The sequence below is a fragment of the Pagrus pagrus genome (assembly GCF_965226575.1).
Source record: "Pagrus pagrus genome assembly, contig: HAP1_SCAFFOLD_193, whole genome shotgun sequence".
In the NCBI taxonomy this organism is placed as follows: Eukaryota; Metazoa; Chordata; class Actinopteri; order Spariformes; family Sparidae; genus Pagrus; species Pagrus pagrus.
This window is the reverse complement of record NW_028175270.1, coordinates 50906-65706: the sequence shown is the minus strand read 5'-3', so window position 1 is coordinate 65706 and position 14801 is coordinate 50906. Positions and strand designations below refer to the sequence as shown.

At 42.8% G+C, this 14801-nt stretch overlaps 1 long non-coding RNA gene across 1 annotated transcript; it reads left to right on the top strand.

The window, feature by feature from the left end:
* Positions 1–479: 479 nt before the first annotated feature.
* Positions 480–2718, top strand: LOC311254040. Its single transcript, XR_014622160.1, has 4 exons — positions 480–705; positions 801–926; positions 1365–1388; positions 1997–2718. It is a non-coding gene; the product is annotated as an uncharacterized lncRNA (long non-coding RNA).
* The last annotated feature ends 12083 nt before the right edge of the window (positions 2719–14801 follow it).

Genomic DNA, 14801 nt, shown 5'->3' with positions numbered 1-14801 from the left:
AGAGTGGGGAGGGGGATGGGTCACTGTAGTTCATTTAACACCTTTGCACACAGCACTGAGCCACAGAGTGAGATGATTATACCTATAGTTTAAAGTATTCACCCCAAATCCATTGTTAATTGAAATTCTGAAATTAAACTGATTCTTGTGTTATCCATTATAAGTAAATAGCCAATTGGGGATATTTATTTTGTAGGACAAGTGTCATTAATTCATTTGTTCTTCTTGAAGACCATTTAAGTATCCACTTGAAGGCTTGGTGTGTTGAGAATATTGTCTCTTTTTGTTAGGAAAAGTGTTGCAAATTTGACAACAAGATTGGGCCTACAAGATCAACATTCAAGGTCTGATAGGTCTGTTTTCATGAAAAACTGTCTGGAAAATGGAAGGTGAGAATGACTAATTATTATAGAACATAAATCACTCTTTTACAAGTAGATGAAATTAAATACTGTAAGATATACAATCTGAAAATAATTAGGCTGACTTATAGATACAATAATGACTTGTGGGATGTAGTGCTAATTACATAGCCTACATTGTTAATGTTCACAGGTTCACATCAGACATTTTCTGATGTGAATTCATTACTGGCCTGTGCCAGTCAGGAATGTGTCTTCTGTCAGCAAAAAGAACTGGCAAATAAGGACCACCTTTCCAAAAAACATCTCAGAGATGCAATTTTCTTTTTGGAAAACAATCAAGGTATGGAGTATAATTGAACTATAGAGAGATGCATGATGTGATTTATTTATTTTAATATCTTAATGCATTGTATTACATCTTCAATTTTTTTCCAGAGAAATTTGTGGTTGCATACTTCTGCAAGGACAGCAACCAACTATCCAGAAGCCATTGCCCATTTTGTAAATTTCGCATTTTAACTAGGTCGGGCATTTTCATAAAGCATTTGAAAAGCACACATGGTAAGTGTTCTGTTGCAGCATCTACAAACATTTTAATCTGTGTCACCAATAGAAGTACACATGAAGCCATGACAAATAGAAATATAAGGGGGGGGACCATGAAAGTATCATAAATATCAAAATCAATACAGACCTTTGAATTTATATCACGATTTTCTATAGACTGTTACATTTTTCACTGCACCAAAGTCCTTGCACTGTAAACCATAAATTTGTTGTCACTGTGACCTCAACTTATTGTAAGTCTGTAAGTGCTCATTGCGTAGGACATCACCGAACAGTGCTGTATTTGATATTGGTCAGCATAGCTTACTGATATTATTCTCTTGGTTATATTTTGTTCTGATTTTGTCTTAACAAGTCCACTTAGATCATATGACATATAGAAATATCTACTACTAATGTTTGTCACATTTTCACTATGTCTATCTCTTACAGGTATTGAATCAGCCAAAAGACAAGGTAATACAGGACACAAAGTCTTTGTCATTTGTTGTTTTTGTTTTAAATATAAAATAGTAATATATAAGCTATGTAAAATATGTATATAAATTAGTCCCCCAGAAGGATCACTATGCCCATGCATTGTCTTTAAGATGTGTTCTGATATATGAAAGGCCCCATGACCCATTTAGTATCAGTAGCGTGCATGGACAACATATTCCATGACCCCTTTTACCATTACACATTGTAGAAACACATTCCATTGAACCTGTGGCAATAAATCTGCATGACATTTACTCATAACTTGATAATTATGATGCCAGTGAAAATATCATTCGTATATAATCAACTCAGGGGGTCAGGTCACCCTCAAGCATTCACCAGCAATGTCACATATTGCTTTTCCAGCAAAACTGAAACAGAGTCATGAGAGACTGTTTCTATGCCCAATAACCCACACTTTCAGAACCACCTCCAAGAAATATGTATAGGGCAGATGTCTGTGTAGGGCAGTGTTCCCTGACAATGGCAGTTAAATATTAAAGATTTAAAGGCCCTTATTAATGTTTACTTCTTTTAGATTATTAGCAGTGATAATTATTGTTGTTTTGTTGTTCTTTCTGCAGAGAAACCAAGCACTTTAAAGAGAAAGCGTGACACTCTCAAAGATGACTCCACAGAGATCTTGGATTCAAAGCCTGACCATTTTGCATGTCAACACTGCAAAGCTGTGCTAAGTTCAACCAAAAACCTGCGACGACACATCAGAGATACTCATAACCTTGACACTACACCCACGATAGGCATTCCAGCCTTTAAAACAGAAAAGACGTGTTCCACTGACTTTATAGCTGCAGATAATTTTCAGCTCTTGTCCATTGTTGGGCTTTTAAATTGATTACACAATCTAACGTTAAATTACATCAGAAATCTGAAAAGTATCCTCATTATCCTTCTCTACTTCTCAGTAGTAGCGAGACATTGTGGACATAGGCGGAGAGGAACTTACAGAGGAACATTAGCCTACGAGTGGAACTAGCACTAGCCTACGAGCTACAGCCATGTCTTTCGACAACACCACCCTCGTAAAAGCAAATAAACAAATATCTGACCTTAAAGATGACATCCGTCGACTCTCCCAGGAGTTGCAGAATACACAGGCCCTGTTGACCTCCTGTCTGGACATTGCCCACGAACAATCCATGCAAATAGTCTCACTCAAAGCGGCCCTCCAGGATACTGCTCCATGGGATACCTCCACCTGTCCGCGGCCTTTCACGTCCTCAACCCCCAGCCTCCAGTCATCCTGGGCTGAAGTTGTGATCCGCGGCAGAAAGGGAGACCAGGATGCCACTGCCTCTCCTCCTCGCCTGAGCCTCTCCAACCGCTTCGACGCCCTGGCCGACAATCCAGATCTTCGCCCGGTGATCATTGGGGACTCCATTACACGGAATATCCGCTTTTTCAACGCCACCACCTGTTGTCTCCCTGGTGCCACAGTCCTGGAAATCCTGAAAACTTCCTGGGCTGCTGCGGTCTCTCCCATCCTCCATTACCCGACTAGTTGTGCACGTAGGGACAAACGACATGGCTCGGGGTGCCTCGGAACTTACAAAACGTGCTTTTATCTCCCTCCTGGACTTCCTTCGCACTTGTGGAAAATCTGTTTTTATTTCTGGCCCCATTCCCACATTTGGTCGCGGCGACGCGCGCTTCTCCAGATTACTCATGCTCAACACCTGGCTCAAACCTGCCTGCTACGTCCGAGGTTTTTACTTTACGGACAATTTTAATCTCTTCTGGAACCGCCCCTCCTTTTTTAAATCAGATGGCATCCATCCCAGCACCACAGGCGCTCGCATGCTTGCAGCCAATATCCAATATTCTGTACATTATGCTCCACGTGACTGACTATTTACACCACACACCCCTTCCATAGACACTCTTCCTCACCCCATCCCAGCAGCAGTACAAAGTACAGTCCAGCTCTCTAGCGCCCCCGTCCCTCCCACTCAGCCAATACAATCCATCTGGTCCAATTCCCATCCCCCTTCATCCAACACCGGCAGGGCCGTTGACCACAGTGTCCTAGCCTCCCTGCCCCGGTCGGCTAACACCACTGCCAACTATGAAAGCACCACTGTCAACTTTGGTTTACTTAATATCCGCTCACTCACAAGCAAGGGCCATCTCATCCAGGATCTCATCACTGACCATAAGTTTGACTTTTTCTGTTTAACTGAAACCTGGCAACAACCCAATGACTTCTCCCAACTCAATGAATCTACTCCTCCGGCATTTACTTACACCTGTCAACCCCGTGGCACCGGCCGGGGAGGGGGTCTAGCAATAATTCATCACAAGAAGTGGAAAGTCTCGCCGGTGCCAACCCCTGCTTTCACCTCCTTCGAATCCACTGTCTGTCAGCTCTCTGGACCTACTCCCACCATCATTGCAACTGTTTACCGGCCCCCAAAACCAAACAATGACTTTCTACATGACTTTGCTGCTCTGCTCACCCACCTATCCACACTTTCACCAAACAACATAGTACTGGGAGATTTTAACATTCACATGGACAATACCAACAACCCACTCACAAAAGACTTTACATCCTGCCTCGACAGTTTTGGATTTCAACAGCACACCGATACCCCCACTCACTCGAAGGGTCACATTCTGGACTTAATCTGCTGCTCTGGTGTTCCCCCTTCTGACCTAACTGCAGTTGAACTCCCCATATCTGACCATTTTCTCCTCTCATTTAATGTTAAACTCCCTCTCTCCACCACCAAGCTCCGCCGTCTCATTTCTTTTCGCAACATTAAGGACATTAGCTTAGATTCCCTCTCCTCCAGCATCCACTCCCTCATGGCCACTCACAACTCAGTCACCCTCGAACAGCTGGTTTCACACTACAACACTGGACTCCAACACATTCTCAACTCCCTTGCTCCGCTAAAAACCAGATCTGTCTCCTTCTCCCTTTCCGCTCCCTGGTTTACCCCCGAACTTCGACTCATGAAAGCTAAAGGACGACAACTCGAGCGGCTATACAGGAAAACTGGACTTCATATTCACAAAGACAATTACAAAAATCACATGTTACATTACAAGAACTGCATTACCCAAACCAAATCAAATTATTACACTGGCATAATCTCTTCCAACAAAGGTAACACCAAATCACTGTTCTCACTGTTCAAGAATATCACCCAAGCCCCGGAATCTCTACCATCTCACCTGTGTTCAACTGCTTTCTGTAACTCCATCATGTCATTCCTCAGTCAGAAAATCCAGATGATTCACCAACATCTCAGCTCACAAACCACCCTCAATGTTGTATCTGAACTTCCTCCTCCTACCCACTCTTTCTCCTCCTTCCAGCTCCCCACCACCTCAGAAATTTCAGATCTTATCCGCAAGTCCAAGCCATCCACCTGTCAGCTCGACCCTCTCCCCACAGTTCTGGTCAAAGCCTGCCTCCCTCCCCTGGTCCCTCTCATCTCCGCCATCATCCACTCCTCTCTCTCCACTGGAACTGTTCCTACATCATTCAAGACTGCTGCAATTACCCCAATTCTGAAAAAACCCGGTGCAGATCCCACAAACTTCAATAACCTCCGTCCAATTTCTAATCTCCCCTTCATTTCCAAGATTCTTGAAAAAACAGTAGCGATTCAACTCCATTCTCATTTATCCAACAACAACCTGTACGAACAGTTCCAGTCTCGTTTCCGCCCTCTCCATAGCACAGAGACTGCACTCATTAAAATAACCAACGACCTCCTCATGGCAGCTGATTCTGGTTTACTCTCCATTCTCATCCTCCTCGACCTCAGTGCAGCCTTCGATACCATCTGTCACACCACCCTCCTCAAGAGACTATCCTCCCTCGGCATCACTCATACTCCTCTAAAATGGTTCAAGTCATATCTCTCCTGCCGCACTCAGTTCATCCAGCTAAAAACCTTCACATCCCAACCTTCCCCTGTCACCTCAGGTGTGCCTCAGGGCTCTGTCCTGGGGCCCCTCCTCTTTATCATTTATCTCCTTCCCCTTGGCAATATCTTCCGCAAACATAACATCACTTTTCACTGCTATGCAGATGACACCCAGCTCTACTTCGCCAGCAAGCCCACTTCCAACCTCCCGCCCTCCTCCCTTACCGACTGCTTAACTGAAATAAAATCCTGGTTCACTTCAAATCTACTAAAACTCAACTCTGACAAAACTGAGATTCTTCTCATTGGCACACAATCAATACTCTCCAAAACCAACAATTTCCCCCTCACCATTGACAACTGCTCCGTTTCCCCCTCCCCACAGGTTAAGAGTCTGGGTGTCATCCTCGACAGCACACTTTCCTTCCAATCTCACATCAACAACATCACCCGGTCTGCTTACTTCCACCTACGCAACATCAACCGCCTCCGCCCCTCCCTTACTCCCCATACCACTGCTATCCTTGTCCATAGTCTCATCACTTCCCGCCTGGATTACTGCAACTCCCTCCTCTCCGGTCTCACCCATAAATCCCTGCACAAACTTCAACTGGTCCAGAATTCAGCTGCCCGTGTCATTACCAGAACCCCCTCCATCCACCACATCACTCCCGTCCTACAGCAGCTCCACTGGCTCCCAGTCAAATCCCGCATTGACTTCAAAATCCTTCTGCTAACATTCAAGGCCATTCACAATCTTGCCCCCCCATATCTTTCCAATCTTCTCCATATTGCCATTCCCTCTCGCACACTCCGTTCATCCTCCTCCATTCTGCTGACTGTCCCCCCAGTCCGTCTTACCACCATGGGGAGCAGAGCTTTCAGCCGCTCTGCTCCCCGGCTCTGGAACTCTCTGCCACCCGAAATAAGGAACATCAGTACACTTTCACATTTCAAGTCCCGACTCAAAACACACCTGTTTAAGATTGCCTTTTCCCTCTAACTGAGCTTCCTGTCCATTTTAACTGTTTGTACTCTTGTGTACTTTTGTGGCTTCTTTTTATTTTATTTTATTATTTTAAATTTATTTTTTAACTTATTTTATTCTATTGTGTACTGTGCATTGTCTTTTATTTACTGTAAGGTGACCTTGAGTGACAGAAAGGCGCCTATGAAATAAAATGTATTATTATTATTATTATTATTGATGTGAAAAACGGAATTCATGTCACTCCAAAATATGACCACAGTCCGGTTTTTCCCATTCATGTCATAAAGTCAACAAATCCACCAAAAATTGACTGCGAGGAAGAGAAGTGCCGTCAGTTCATGCGAATTGCATGGAGTTCCGGAAACCCTGGAAAAGAATGCATACACCTTGAAAGAACTAACAGAGGAAAGCCGTACACCAAACCAGCAGTCCTCACATCCACATCACTGCAAGACATGCTAAGCAAAGGGGCTCATGTCTGAGTGGGGTGTGAAATGTGAGGAACTGAACAATGCTGCAAAGAACCTTGGAGTGGACTCTGTTTTTCCAGTGTATTTTAAAGATGAGGGGTACTCTGAACAGTGGCACTGCTTTTCTGTCTACACAGATGAAACAGACAACATTGCAGCTGGTGGTTAATCAATGGTATAATGATGTCTAATTTTTTAAGTGCAAAAGACTTGTCTTAAAAATCGCGAAATACACACGATATAATATAATATATAACGTAAATGAGGGCAGTCAGAGCAGACTCTCCATTCGCTAACGTACCACAAGGAGACTAACTTTTACCAGTCAGATGTATGTGTCTGAAATGCTTCAGAACTGTAGTAAAGTCACAGTCAACAAGTAAGAAAACTCGACCAGAACCGACCAAAGTGATCATAGAAAACCTACCTCCACAGGTGTCCTTGCTTGGCGACAGCGTATCACAACAGACTGGCTGCTCCTGCTCTGCTGTGCTCTGCTCTGCTCCTGCTCTGCTCCCGCTTTCTGTGGCTCCTGCGGAGAGTTTGTTGTGTGCTGCAGTAAAATGCGTCCGTGCGAAACGGCGGTCGGGCGGAACTAAAGTTCTGCGCGCAGAGCCGTTTTTTGTCAAATTATGCCCCAGCCATGGGGTGGCCAGGAGTCACTAGGCACCCTAGTGGCCACCGCAGACATCCAAGTTGAGGACATTGATGACTTGGAAAGTCACATGTTCGAAAGCAACATCGCTTGTGTGCCACACAATGTCAACACCCAAAAGATCTGTGTTATGACAGAATATCTGCTTAACCATAAGCGCATCCCACGTCTGCAGGAGTTACCTCTGGACTTAAGGACTCAGGAAAAACAACCACCACCCTGTTTTATCCCCACAGAAAACACCTGCCCCTACTGTCCAGGCCCTACCCCTCCAGCACTCAATCCCTCGACTATTCTGACTACCCAAGCGATGGTGTATGGCATGAATTATGTCAAAAAGGGTAAATCAATGACGAAGTAACTGTATGCCTTTCCATGGATGTATCCCTCATGATATCATATTTATATTTGGCTTCACACACATTTAAATGTAAATACTTGAAGGTTGTTGTAGTGGTAAATTTGAATATTCCCTTTTACTTGAGACGACTCCACACCCTGCTTCCCCCAAGTCATCAGATCTCTTTTGTTTACTACCCATTTGTGTATTTTAATGTCTAGACCTTGTGATTGCATTTCAAGTTTCTGAGACACCCAACCTCTCACTTTCTCATGATATACTCAAACCCTTTTGTATTTGAAATTGTGTTGATTAGACCTCTTAATCACACTCTAGGATGTCAGTGCCTGTACCTGTGAAAGACAAAAGTGTGATAAGACACCCTGAGTAGGGGGCCGACCCCACAGCAGACAAAGGATGTAAAACACACCCAAGGGGTGGGCTTTTCCTCAGGTATAAATGTTCAAGTTTCCTGATGTTCAGGGTCTTTCTTCATTTTGAACCGCTCGCATGTTGATTGACCTTTTCTTTGCAAAGAAAATAAAACTTTGTCGGCCGGCAAGAAGTCTCTCTTTCATTCCCCACCAAGAGCAGAAAATTTCCACGACAATTTGGTGTCAGAAGTGGGATTCCTCAGGTGATCGTCTGGGACGGAACGCGGACAGTGACAGGCCATCCTGGAAGAAAAAAGCTTTCCAGCCTCCAACCTCAAAATCTCTTCTGAGAAGGGAGGACTGTCCGCAGACGCCCCAGATCGTCACTGCTGGAATTCTGCGAACAAGTCAGCGAAATTTATCTGGTGAGCTTTGAAATATTGACATTCTAACTCCTTTTCTCTTAAAATTTGGGATTTAATTTGACATAATATTTCTAATTTTCGTTTTATCCACAATTGTGTCTGAGTCCATGACTCAGGGATCAAAGTTTAAATACTTTGGGTTTCGCTTTTATCACTTGTGCGGGGTATATTAATATTTTATTATATTGATATATGTAACGAAGTGGTCCTTACGGAGACGTCTGTATTGAAATTGTCGTGCACGACCTCCACAGCTGGAATGGGGAGTAAAGGCTCTGTTGAGGCGGGACCTCCAGAGGGGGCAATTGTGGATATAATGAGAAAGAAATATGGGGATAAAACTCTAAAATATTTAAATGTCTGGACAGCTGAGTTTGGATTCCCAATAGGGGGATCTCTCAGTTTAAAAACTATATTACTATTAGAGGAAAAAACTAAAGAAAAAAGAACTAGACATGAGAAGGACAAAGATATTATCTGACAAAAAAAAAAAAAAAAAAAAAAAAGTGGAAACTATAGAAGATCAAAGAGAATGTTTACAGATTTGGAAAACGGAAGCAGATGCAAGAAATAGGAGAATAATGCAGAAACAACTTCCTTTTCCACTGGAAAGAACTGAAACCAATGAAAAGCAAGATTTACACACACAAAGAACATCAGACTCGCAGGTCTCTTCCTCTTTGTTTCCACAGTTGGCAGCTTTGAAGCTGGACCCAGACCTCGACGGCAACCCACCCTCCCATCCTTCAGCTCCACCACCATACAACTCTACAACAACCGACGAGAGAAGAGGAACAGATCCCTTCAGCATGACACAACAAACAAGTTCGGGAACAGCTCATCCTGATGCGCCTGTTCAAACAAAAAAATTCTTCCACAAATCACCTTCTCCAATCGCACCAGATGTGTGGGAAATTCATCTCTGCAATTGTTTCTTAAACGGACTAAAACCAGACATTGCCTTACCTGTTAAAAACTCCTGCATTGGTTGGAATGATGCACGCCTGTCAGAACTTCACAGACATGCCATACATGCCTCTGACCAATTACTCCATAAGAAAAAGAAAAAAAAAGAAGAGACAACTCAAAAGGAACTTCACATGGCAGCAATGACCATGTATAACACAGTCCGAGACTACAGGCAACCACACCGTGAACGCAGACAAAGAATACACAGCCAAGACAACAACTGGAAAAACAATGCTAACAGATCTGCAAGAAAACTTCCCGATGACGTTTGTTACCACTGTGGCCAACCTGGACATTGGAAACGTGAATGTCCCACATCAAGATTATCAATTCCACAGACATCAGACTGACGGTGGTCGGGGGTTGTCGGCGAGAGATGGACTCCTGCTGACAGGCTCAACCAACATGTGAAACCAGAAGGAGGTACCGCACCACACACACACACACACACATATTGAGCAGATTAACACACAATCTATTGAGAGCCCAGACACAATTGCTTTAACATATGTTCAATACACATCTGATCATTTCAAAAGGTTTCCCAAACATACATTGACCATTGCTGAACAAAATGTTGTATTCTTAGTTGACTCAGGAGCCACACATTCTGTGATAAGAGCTCTAGAACTCACTACAAAACCAAGACTGAGTGGAAAACATGTATATTCTGTTGGTTCATCAGGTCAAACAATCAGAGAGAACATTACTGTCCCACTTAAATGTGAGGATGGACCACATACAAATTTCAAACATGCATTTTTACTCTCTGAAGTCTGTCCCATTAATCTCATGGGCAGAGATTTAATGTGCAAATTAGGCCTTTGCCTAATCTCAACCCCAGAAGGTGTGAAAGTTCACAGACTATCCGATTTGGAACCAAGTCTTTCACACTCCTTTGTTCACCAAAATTCAAATTTGCTCTATGCATATCAATGGAAATTGCAGAAACTAACAGTCTCTTCTGAATTAGTCACAGAAGCTAAAAAGACAGTTTTAACAACTGCAACTGATTTCATGACACCAGAGGATCTGCATTGTACCTCTCATGTGTCACCAGAACCTGATGAGCCATTTGAGGAAAGCTGGATGAGAGAGAGATTTGACAAGCTTAAACTATCACACATATATTGGACACAACACAGGTGTGCTATATCAATCTCTCTCACATCAGCTCAATCAAACATGTACACCATGACTGATTCAGTCCCACACATAACACTTGCAAAACACACATCAGATAACTGGGAAGATTTGGGCCCATTCATAAAATCATGTCAGCGCGCAGCCAATTGGCAAAAGACATGTGATCGATCTATTTTTTTTTTTTTTACCAACACTGCAGTGTTATTGTAAAGGTTTAACATCTGTTGTGCACACTACGAAAACAATCCAGCTGGTACCTGAAAGCACTTCTAAATCTTTTTCCTTTTTGTCTGAAGAACAAGCTGCAGCTATCACCGCCCTACAGGAAGTCCCTAAGACATTGTGGGCTGTTAATAAGTATGATGTTGGCCTCATCAAAAACTGTGAACCTGTTGTCATAACTCCAAAATCTGACTTTAGACCTTGCAAGGTTCAATATCCACTAAAACAAGAAGCCATCGATGGCATAACGCCAGTTTTTGAGTCTCTTAAAGCAGCAGGAGTAATTATCCCCTGTGATGACTCTCCAATGCGCACACCTTTGTTCCCTGTAAAAAAAAAAAAATCAGAGATAAGAATCAACCAACAGAATGGCGTTTTGTTCAAGATCTGCAAGCAGTTAATGCAGCAGTCCAACCCAGAGCTCCAAATGTTCCAAATCCTTATACCATCTTGTCTCAAGTTCCCCCTTCTGCGAAATTCTTTTCAGTGGTGGATCTTTCTAATGCTTTTTTCAGTGTTCCTGTCCATCCAGAAAGTCAATTTTGGTTTGCTTTCAACTTCAATGGACGAGGCTACACATTCACTCACTTGTGTCAAGGATATTGTGAGAGTCCCACCATCTACAATGAAGCTCTCAAACAAAGTCTTGAATCTCTTGTTCTCTCTCCAGGTAATGCTTTACTACAGTATGTTGACGACCTTATGATCTGCAGTCCAACCAAGGAACAATGCGAAGCCAACACAGTCAAACTCTTGAAACATCTGGCTAAAAGTGGTCACAAAACCAGCTTGTCGAAATTACAATTTGTCCAGAAACAAGTTGTTTTCTTAGGTCATATCATTACTTCTAAAGGAAAAACTCTTTCACCCAAAAGAGTAGATGCAATTCAGAATCTTCCAAAACCTATCACAAAAAAAACAAATGATGTAATTTCTTGGAACGTGCTCTTATTGCCGACAGTTCATTTTAAACTATGCCATTCTTGAGGCTCCACTCGCCTCCCTCATTCATGGCAATAGTTTGCAGTCACAAGATAAGATCACATGGACTCCTGAAGCAGAACAATCTTTCACCGAACTAAAACTTGCCTTACAGACCACTCCAACTTTGGGACTACCTGATCCCACCAGGCCGTTTACTCAAACAGTAGATGAAAAAAATGGATGCATGACTTCTGTTTTGTTACAGGATCACGGAAATAAACTACGTCCCGTAGCTTATTTTTCTTCAAAACTGGATCCTGTGGCTGCAAGCCTCCCAAGATGTCTCAGAGCTGTTGCTGCTGCAGAAAAAGCAGTTATGGCATCCAGAGACATTGTGGGTTACTCTGATGTAACCCTCCTGGTCCCACATGCTGTGTCCATGATTTTACTTGAACAAAAAACTTCACACCTCTCCACAGCAAGATGGCTCAGATATAACACTGTGCTTTTAGAAATGTCTAACATCACTGTTAAAAGATGCAATGTTTTAAACCCTGCCACTCTCCTCCCTACGCCTGACGACGGACAGGAACATAATTGTGTTGCTGTCCTCCAACAGGTCTGCTCTCCAAGACCAGATCTACAAGAAACCCCATTAATTAACCCTGATTTGGTTGTTTTTGTAGATGGATCTGCCTCACGTGACCCACAAACCGGTCGCAACAGAGTAGGATTTGCTGTTGTCACTAACCATGAAACTCTTGTCTCAGATTCACTCCCTTCCCACTACTCTGCACAAGCGGCAGAACTGATAGCATTGACAGAGGCATGCAAACTGGCAAGCAACAAAACCGCAACTATTTACACTGACTCCAGATATGCATTTGGTGTTGTACACGATTTTGGCACTCTGTGGAAACACAGACAATTCTTAAAATCTGACGGAAAACCCATTCTCAATCATGACAAAGTTGCAGCTCTTCTAGATGCCATTTTGCTCCCAACCTCAATTGCTGTTTGTAAATGTCTTGCTCATACTAACAACTCTGACCCCATCTCCCTAGGAAACGCAAGAGCTGATGCTGCTGCAAAAAGAGCAGCACTCCAACCCATTATCCTTAATCCTTTGTTCGTTTCAACTCCAGTCTCCATACCCAGCTCCCTCGAAGCATTACAGACCTTTGCCACACCAGAAGAAAAGACGCTGTGGAAACGATGCGGTGCCACACAGAAAGAAGCAGTGTGGCAAGGGCCCGATAACAAACCATGTCTACCTAAACATTTCTTTCCTCACTTTGCAAAGTTGACACATGGATTGGACCATGTGTCAAAAGGGGGAATGTTGGATACCATAACCCGACATTGGTTCACCAAAGGTTTTTCAGCTTATGCGCAGAAGTTTTGCCAATCATGTATGGTTTGTGCAACACATAATACAGGTAAAACCAAAACAATCACACACGCCGCTCATCCACCACCAAATAGACCATTTGAACATTTGATGATGGATTTCATAGAACTATCACCAGCAGAAGGGAAGAAATACTGCTTAGTGATGGTTGACATGTGGTCAAAATGGGTTGAAGTATTTCCAGCAAAACACCAAAACAGTCAAGTGGTAGCAAAAGCTTTAACAGAAATCATTCCTAGATGGTGAATACCAACCAAACTGAGTAGCGATAATGGTACACACTTTGTCAATTCTGCAATCACCCAAATCAGTGAATTTCTTGCCATTGACCTTAGACAACATTGTGCATATCATCTTGCCAGTGGAGGTGCTGTTGAACGAGAAAATGGCACTCTGAAATCCAAATTAGCAAAATGCTGTGAGGAAACGGGACTGCCATGGACAAAAGCTCTGCCTATTGTCCTAACGCACATGAGAATGAGGAAAAGATCCAGAGCAAACATGAGTCCTTTTGAAATTCTTTTCGGCAGACCTCCATCTTTAGGAGTGGAGCCTGTATTCAGGCCACTCCCCTCCACTGGCCTATGTGAAGATGATATGTTACAATATTGCAAAAACTTATCTTCCACTCTCTCTCAAATCTCTCAGCAGGTGAAGTCAGCCCTTCCACCGCCAGCTTCCACATCGCTCCATGACTTCCAGCCTGGTGACTGGGTGGTGATAAAGGACCTGAGAAGGAAACATTGGCATTTCAAACGCTGGCAAGGTCCATTCCAAGTACTCCTGACAACACATACCGCTGTGAAGATTGCTGAAAGAACAACGTGGATACACGCCAGCCACTGCAGGAAGGTTCCCGAACCAACAGAGGGACTCAGCTGCCAACCCGAACGACACGAGAACGAACAACGTGAGGACAACACGAGGGATAACTCCATGAATTCAACAAACACCAATTAGACACACAGAACCCTTTTCTTCTAACTACATCATGCACCACCTGATCCTGTTCCTTTCATGGTCAGTGATGCTGACAGAAGCTTACACCTACAAACCCGCCAAGACTGTCACTCTGACCAAAGGACAAAATGCAACATACACCTGCACTGTTTATCCTGAAATTTGGCAATCAGGACAAGTTCATGCATATTATGCCAATTAAGCGACTGCCATGATGATACATTTTAAAATCTATGTGAATTAATGTGTCTGATAATTAAGTTGTAGTAGGATTTTAAAGTTGCATTTTATCTTTATTTTATTTCATTTTCTCATTTTGTTTTGTTTTATTTCTTTATCATTATTTCATTTCATCTATTTGATTTTGTAAATATTATTATTTTCATTTCTTGTTTATTTATTTTTTTGTTTGTTTGTTTGTTTTCTTTTTCTCTTCAGGTGTGATTAATGAATATTCAAAAGGGGGAAGTGTAGTGGTAAATTTGAATATTCCCTTTTACTTGAGACGACTCCACACCCTGCTTCCCCCAAGTCATCAGATCTCTTTTGTTTACTACCCATTTGTGTATTTTAATGTCTAGACCTTGTGATTGCATTTCA